The sequence below is a fragment of the Macrobrachium rosenbergii genome, chromosome 22 (genome assembly GCF_040412425.1).
Source record: "Macrobrachium rosenbergii isolate ZJJX-2024 chromosome 22, ASM4041242v1, whole genome shotgun sequence".
Taxonomy (NCBI): domain Eukaryota; kingdom Metazoa; phylum Arthropoda; class Malacostraca; order Decapoda; family Palaemonidae; genus Macrobrachium; species Macrobrachium rosenbergii.
Genome location: NC_089762.1, coordinates 17,519,937 through 17,527,570, shown reverse-complemented (window position 1 = coordinate 17,527,570; position 7,634 = coordinate 17,519,937). Strand labels below are relative to the sequence as shown.

The 7,634-nt window shown below is 42.1% G+C and overlaps 1 non-coding gene across 1 annotated transcript; it reads right to left on the bottom strand.

Annotated features, from left to right (window-relative positions):
- Positions 1-7,175: 7,175 nt before the first annotated feature.
- On the bottom strand, positions 7,176-7,294 carry LOC136850883 (5S ribosomal RNA). Its single transcript, XR_010856777.1, has one exon. It is a non-coding gene; the product is annotated as a 5S ribosomal RNA (ribosomal RNA).
- Positions 7,295-7,634: the final 340 nt, after the last annotated feature.

The following is a 7,634-nucleotide window of genomic DNA, read 5'->3' as shown; positions in this document are numbered from 1 at the left end:
ATAAGATCGCTGATGTCCTGTCGAGGCAACAGCAGGACTAATTCCTTCACCAGTAACTAAGTAGAACCTCCCTGCTGTAACCTGGCACCCCCTCCAGAGTGGGTGCCATGTTACTGGTTGGCACTATCAGTGGCTCCCAAAGCTTAAGATAACCCCTTCTTCTTCCTACTATCCTCTTTTATTATCAGAAATTTGCAGCTAGCACTACCCACTGAACCTGTACTTGTTCCTCCTGTTGACACCTGTAATTACCTGAAGCAGATGTTGCTGCGCTAAGCATCATGGCAGCAACTAACTTAAAGCCCATGAATGCTTCATTGTACTGCCTCCTCAAGGTGGATTAACTGCATGTTATTTTGACTTAAGTCTGTTACTAATAAGTGCATGAAGTCTTTTAAGAATAAATGTTGTGACTAACTTTTTTACTTTTGAGTTGTTAGTAAATAAACAGCCATCCCACTTAGTGTTCAGTGCATGGAGTATTTTAAGAAATTCTGTTGTAACTGTGTTGCTTTTGAGTTGTTATTAGATAAACAACTGCTTCACTATTCATTTTTAAATGCTGTCTAGTATCTACTTAAAATTATTAACCTTACTATCAGCTAAACTGATTCTGCAATTAGAGTAGATATCACAATTGATTTTTATATTGTTGTTATTTGACTATCGTTTTGCAGATGTGTAAAAAGAGTAACTTGTCAGATGAGTTATCGTGACTAGCCAATCCAACCCAACTAGAATGTGAATGTCAATTGTATGGGGGAGGTGTCAAGAGGTAAACCTTGCACACCCTGCCACACCATATCCCCCAAGTATGAATGTAATGTAATTTGCAAATGAGAATAATTTAACTTTTCTTGAAATCAAGCTCATTTATTGCTTTTACCTTAAAGTTAGTTGTGGGTGGAAGTTTGCCCCTAAATCATCTCCTATCACCACTACCCCAAGTGAGAAACCCTTTAATTCTTCCTTACCCTATTGACTGCCAACAGTCCTTGATTTCAAGAGGTGAGTCATCCAGAGAACGATAGTCCTGCCTGAGGCAGGCACAGCCAGCAGAGGGAGAAGGCCACAAGAGAAAGCAGTGCTGTGCCTAGCAACTGACCATATGCTTGGTGCCACCTTGAACACCTAGCCAAATGACCGCATGCCCCACAGGTGAATCATATGGAAAACAGGACAATCAGTGCTGCCTGGAATGAACAACAACATAATCCTTACGAGGGATTAAAAGGACGAGTGAAGGCCTGACCTCCCCGAGAAGACTTTGGAATTATCCCAGGACACTTAGTCCTCCACTCTGCTCCTTGACCTGCCCCTTGCAATCCCACGTGGCTGTCCCTGAGCCTACAGTGTCCTTTTGTAGTGAAGCCTCTTAACGATACCCTCTACCATCAGCCGAGAAGACAAGGAAGCCGTCTCCTGACAAAGGTAATGTACCGAGATCCAGGTTCTTAAGTCAGTCAGTCACACATCTATCAGCCTTCTACTATTTTTCCATTTCCTTTCTAAGGCAATATACCTGCAGTGAGTCCTGTATTACTTTAAATTGTGTTAATGTAACAATAGTTTCTAGTGAATTATTTGTTTATTGCTTGGAATTACAGTCACCAATCATCTTGTGCTTTCTCCCCCTGTGCGGTCCCCCTTTGAAGCGGGCCTTTTGAGTTACATCAGGGAAAATACCCCAGTTGTTTGTTTATCCCCTTGGAACAGCAGGATATGTTAACCTGTCCAAATTTACACTTCATTTTCTTCTGATATGTAGTTAATGTAAATATACTCATGCAAGTGAAAACCTAAGTGTTTACCTGAAACTTCCCCCTCTGAAGCAGGCCTTCAGCCTACATCTTTGCATATGTTTACTGGACTCGGCTCAAGAGTCAGATACAATCAATTTTCAAAGGTGTGCTCGGTTTGGCTATTCGGTTTTACGGCAGAATTCAAAAATATTCATAAATAATTTGGGTTTTTACAGCGCGACGTCCTGTTATCGGGTGCCGTAAGCGCCAAAATATTCCACACTGGGGCTTATGGCACCATGTTCTGGTCATTTATCAGCACCATAAGAGAATCCCCTGGCGGCAGACAAGAACTCGTTTCTGAGCATACCGTAACTGCACTTGTCCAGAGAACAACCTGCCTGTTGCCTGGGTCAATGACGCAAGCACGTGGTGAAGGAATACCATACAACCTACAGCCCCAGAAAGCATCTTTTCATCAATATTTGTGTGTCTTTCATTGAGATAGGTTCTATGTATTGCTCTTTGCTTTTGCCGCCATAACATGGAGGTGCCAGTAAGAAAAGGAAGTCTATATCAATGGAGACGAAATATGACATTGTTAAGCGTTCTGAAAAAGGCGAGACTTTTTTTTTCTAGGCTGTTTGGAGCAGAGCATCCATTGCCATCAGGCCAAGGTTTACCTGAAAGTTCATTGAAACTGGCATTAAAAATTTGTAGAACTACTGTGCAGACTATAGTAAAGGATTAGGCAAATGAAATTCCACATTTTCATAAAAGAGTTCTTGCATATTAGGGTAAAATATCTGGCCATGACGCGGTAGCATGTCCGCCGATGGTGAGTGACCCACTACCAAAAAATGCATTTACAAAGACTTCACATGGTTATGTATTATTAATTTGGCAATTAATTATAACACATTTTGTCAATAAAACTTCAATCTTTTGCATGGTTTCTTAAAGTTTCATTTCCTTATGGTTTGACCAATTGAATATCGAATGAAAATGTGCAAATTTAGGTAGCGATCGGTGTGTCCCGAGAGGTATTTTACCCTACCGTAATTTATAAGTTTTCATGCTTTTTCGTGTAAAATTTATATGAAAAATGTATTACAGCGTATTTTTATTTTTGTACACAAATATATTTTTGTACATAAACATGATACAAAATAAATATGTATGTCCATTCACGTGATCAAGAAAAATAGAGAAGTTCAGTCGTGCTGGTTTTATGAATACGTATCGCAGTCCCTGCTCACGTGATCAAGTGATGAGGTTGTTCAGCTGCACTGGTTTGATAAAATGAATCCGTTAACATACAAAAAATATCAGACATAACTAAGAGTTGTATCAGGGTCGTTTTCTGAAAATTACTTTGTTAACACGTTAGCATGTCTGCCGTCACCTGAATAAGTTAAGCAACATTTTTAAAATTTAGTTGTTTTAAAATTCATTAGACACCATAAGAGTTTTCATATTTTTATTATTTACTTATTTTTATATTTTATTAATCAAATCACAGCTCCTCATGATTGCTGAAATTGGTATTACTGGAAATATAAGAGATTCTGACAAAATTTCCTTCATTGATTTACTTCCAAAATTTGATAATCGCTGCATGTTATATTTTGGACATTCACACAATACATGCTTGACTGTTATCAACACTTTGCAACCTGGGCATTCAGGAGGAAGGCCACGTGGACTGTTCATAAAAATATCCATGTGTCAAAAGAACACAGCCTATTCAAGGACGTGTCAGAATTACTTGTATGTCTCTCTCTCTGATCAAATGAACTCCATTTTCCAGGTATAGTACAGTACTAATATGGAAGTCTTCACTTTTTTTTTGTTTTGTTTTGTTTAAATGGTTTTACCAATTGTTGTAAATTTAAAAAAAAAAAACAAGTGTACTACGGTAGTACTGTACAGATTGTATCATTATTCCAGATCCAGAAGTTATCCCCTCCTCCCAGTCCAAATCACCCTCTCCTGCTGCATCAGATACAGTGATCCCATCCTCAAACCCCAACTCACCAGGCTTTGTACCCTCTCAATGTCCATCAGGTAATGAATTTTCATTTTTATTTACTTTATTTTTAGGTGTACAGTACTATTGTATAAACATTTTTTAACTGCTACAAAAGACTTACAGTACTGAATTGTATTTATTACCATACATTTACAGGTACAGTACAATACTGTGTGCACATATGTACTACTACTGCTACTGTACTAGTATACTACTGGACTTACAGCATTGTATCATTTTTATCTTATCATTCCAGACTCCAAAGCAGATTCCACTTCTTAGCCTGTCCAAGTTTCCAAGAGATATGTAGCATGAAAATTTACCAAAAAAAAAAAACAGATAAGGAAATAACTATTTTTATTTGGTATATATATTAACAAAAATGATATTTTAATGATAAAATAAAGTTTGTTCATACTTACCTGGCAGATATATATATAGCTGTATTCTCCGAAGGTCCGACAGAATTTCAAATTTCGCGGCACACGCAGTGGCCGGGTCAGGTGGTTAGTACCCATTCCCGCCGCTGGGAGGCGGGTATCAGGAACCATTCCCATTTTCTATTCAGATTTTCTAACGCCACTGTCTCCTGAGGGGAGGAGGGAGGGCAATATAAATATATATATCTGCCAGGTAGGGTATGAACAAACTTTATTTTATCATTAAAATATCATTTTGTTCATGAGACTTACCTGCCAGATATATATATAGCTGAATACCACCTTTGGGGGGGTAGAGACAGCCAAGAAATAGGAAAAAACCAATTATTGGTAAAATTATTTTGGTTCCTTATCTGATAGCGAGCTGACTGAGTGGTTACTGTCACTCTAGTCTGCTTCTGCTTTACTAGAGACCCCAGCGAGGTAGTGACCTATATAGCTGGCGACTTCTAGATGATCTGTCAACGGGGCGTGACCACAATGTGACTAGATCATAGCCCATACAAAGAGGACAAAAGAGCATTACTAACCACCTAACCAACACCTAAAGCATTAGTTTGCAAAAGGATTGGGAAGACTGCCTCAGTAGTCGACCCAACAACCACAAAAACACAATTAAAAAGGGGATAGGATCAGAGTTACCCCTTGTCCCCAAGGTTGCTGAAGCAGCAATGTATGGTCCCAGCGAAAAGCAATTTTCGTATGCTACCTAAACATCTTGCCAAGAGTGTGAGGCAAACACCGAATTGACTTCGCCAAAATGTGGCACTAAAAATGTCACTGAGTACCATATTTTCTTGAACGCCATGGAGGTAGCAACTGCCCTCACCTCGTGAGCGTTAACTCTCAACAACTTGAAGTTGGAGTCGTCACAACTAGAGTGTGCGTCCTTAATGACGTCCCCTAATGAAGAATGCCAGTGCATTCTTCGACATAGGTTTAACTGGTTGCCTCACAGAACACCATAAAACATCCAATGGACCACGAGTGTCCTGTGTTCTTTTAAGGTAGTACTTGAGAGCTCTAACTGGACATAGAACTCCCTCAGGTTCCTGTCCAATAAGGTCTGCTAAACCTTTAATTTCAAAGTGTCTAGGCCAAGGGTTAGAAGACCTATCATTCTTAGCCAAGAACTTAGGGCTTAAAGAATAGACAGCATTGTGTTCCTTGAAGCCCACATGACGGCCTCGAACTCTCTCACTCTCTTCGCCGCGAGGAATGCCGTTTCGAGTAACATCCTTAAGAGATGCAGAGTGGAGAGGCCAAAAAGGACTAAACATCAAAACTTGAGCATTACGTCCAAGTTCCAAGCAGGGGAAATCAGCTGAGGAACCTTGGACGTCTTGAAAGAGCTCGTAAGATCGTGGAGGTCCTTATTGTCAGACAAAGCTAATCCTCTGTGTCTGAATACAATCGAAAGCATGCTCCGATAACACTTGATAGTCGGAACTGCTATATCGAGTTTTCTCTTAAGTAAAGGAGAAAATCCGCAACCTGGCTCACAGTGATAGAGGAAGAGGAAAAGCCCTTCTTTCTACACCAACCTTTGAAGGTTGCTCACTTGCCAGATATATCCCTTTAGATGAAGAACTTCTGGCTCTAGCGATGGCCCGTGCCACCTGGCCAGAAAAACCCCCTTCGCTCTGACCAAGTTTCGATAGTCTGAAAGCAGTCAGGTTCAGAGCGGGGAGATTCAAAGATATCTCGTGAAGTGGGTTTGTATGAGCAGGTCTGCTCTCAAAGGAAGGGTCCTCGGAACGTCTACCAACCAGAAGAGAAACCCGAGAACCAGTGGTTCGAAGGCCAAAACGTGGGGATGAGAGTCATCCTCGTCCCTTGTGAGGCCGCGAACTTGCGTATGACTTCTCCCAGAATTTAGAACGGGGAAAAGGCGTAAACATCTATTCCCGTCCAATCCCAGGAAGAGCAACTATCGCAACTGCCCCAGGGTCGAGTACAGATGAGCTTTATAGAGGAGCCTCCGAAGTTCTTGAGGTCGTGAAAATATCCACAAGATGGCGACCCCAAAATTTCCAAAAATCTTGGCAAACCTCCTGATGAAGGGTCCATTCCTTTGGCAGGAGTTGATGGCGCCAACAGAGCAGGTCTGCTCGAACATTTTCGACCTCTGCAACAAAACTTGTGAGAATCGAAATGTTGCAGCACAGGCTCAAAGAATAATCTCTTGCAAGGCTGAACAGGAACAAGTAGTATTGTCCGAGTTTGCTAGAACTACACGATTGCAAACTTGGACCTCGAAGAATTGGCGAGCTAAAAGATAGCCGCCAAATCTTTGAAGTCGATGTGCCAGGACACCTGTTCCTCTCTCCAGGTTCCTAACACTTCCTCTCCTCTAGTGTTGCCCTCAACCTGTTGACGACCCGTCGGAAAAACAACACTAGGTTGGGGTTCAGAAGCTTGAGGGAGATCCCTTTCTGCAATTCCGTTGATCGAGCCACCACCACAGATCTTCTTTATATAAGGAAGAATTCTCAATTCCTCTTTCAAGTCTTCCTTGCTTTGTCAGTTCTCCAACAAAAAGAACTGAAGAGGCCTGAGATGCAGACTCCCCAGAAAACAAACTTCTCCAGCGAGGAAATGGTCCCCAGCAGACTCATTCCTTCCTTCACCTAGCATGTTTCCTTTTCCAAGAAGGCCGAAACTTTTTCGTACATAGAAGTTGCCGTTCTTGCGACGGAGACGCTATAAAAGCCGCTGAATAGATCTGAATTCCCAGACACAATGGACAGTGAGGGGATCAGCTGCGACTTCTCCACAGACCAGAAGTCCCAGGGACTTCACGAGTTGCAGAGTCAACTGAAGGTCCTCCAGATACCTTCGCTTCGACGACGCTCGAAGCAACCAGTCGTCCAAGTAGAGTGAGATCCTGACGTGCGACAGATGCAACTGCATCGCAACGTTTTTCATGAGACGTGTAAACACCCTCGGAGCAAAATGTGACGCCAACAGCATCTGGTGTTCCCAGGCGGTCAACCATCCAAGTACTGACCAGACCCAACGTTGCTTAACTTCGCTGATCGGACGAGAAGCGGTGTTTTCAACGTGGTATGGCCGTTGTGCAGAGTCCAAAGCAGAGAGCCCTGAACTGGTACGTCTAGCCCCCCAAGACAACCTGAGATACTTCACCGAACGTGGATGAATTGGGGCGTGAAGATAAGTATCTTGGAGATCCAAAGATACCATCCAATCCCCGGGATGAAGGGCTCTAGTATTGACTGCGAGGTCTCCATCTTGAACTTTTCCTTCCGGACCAAGTTGTTCGACCTGTTGACGTCCAAGACGGGTCTCCAGCCTACTGAAAGTTTCGGGACTAGAAACAATCTGTAGTAAAATCCCGGGAACACCGAGTCCAAGATTTGTTCCACTGCTCTCCGCCTGAACATCTGTTGAGCAGGTCAA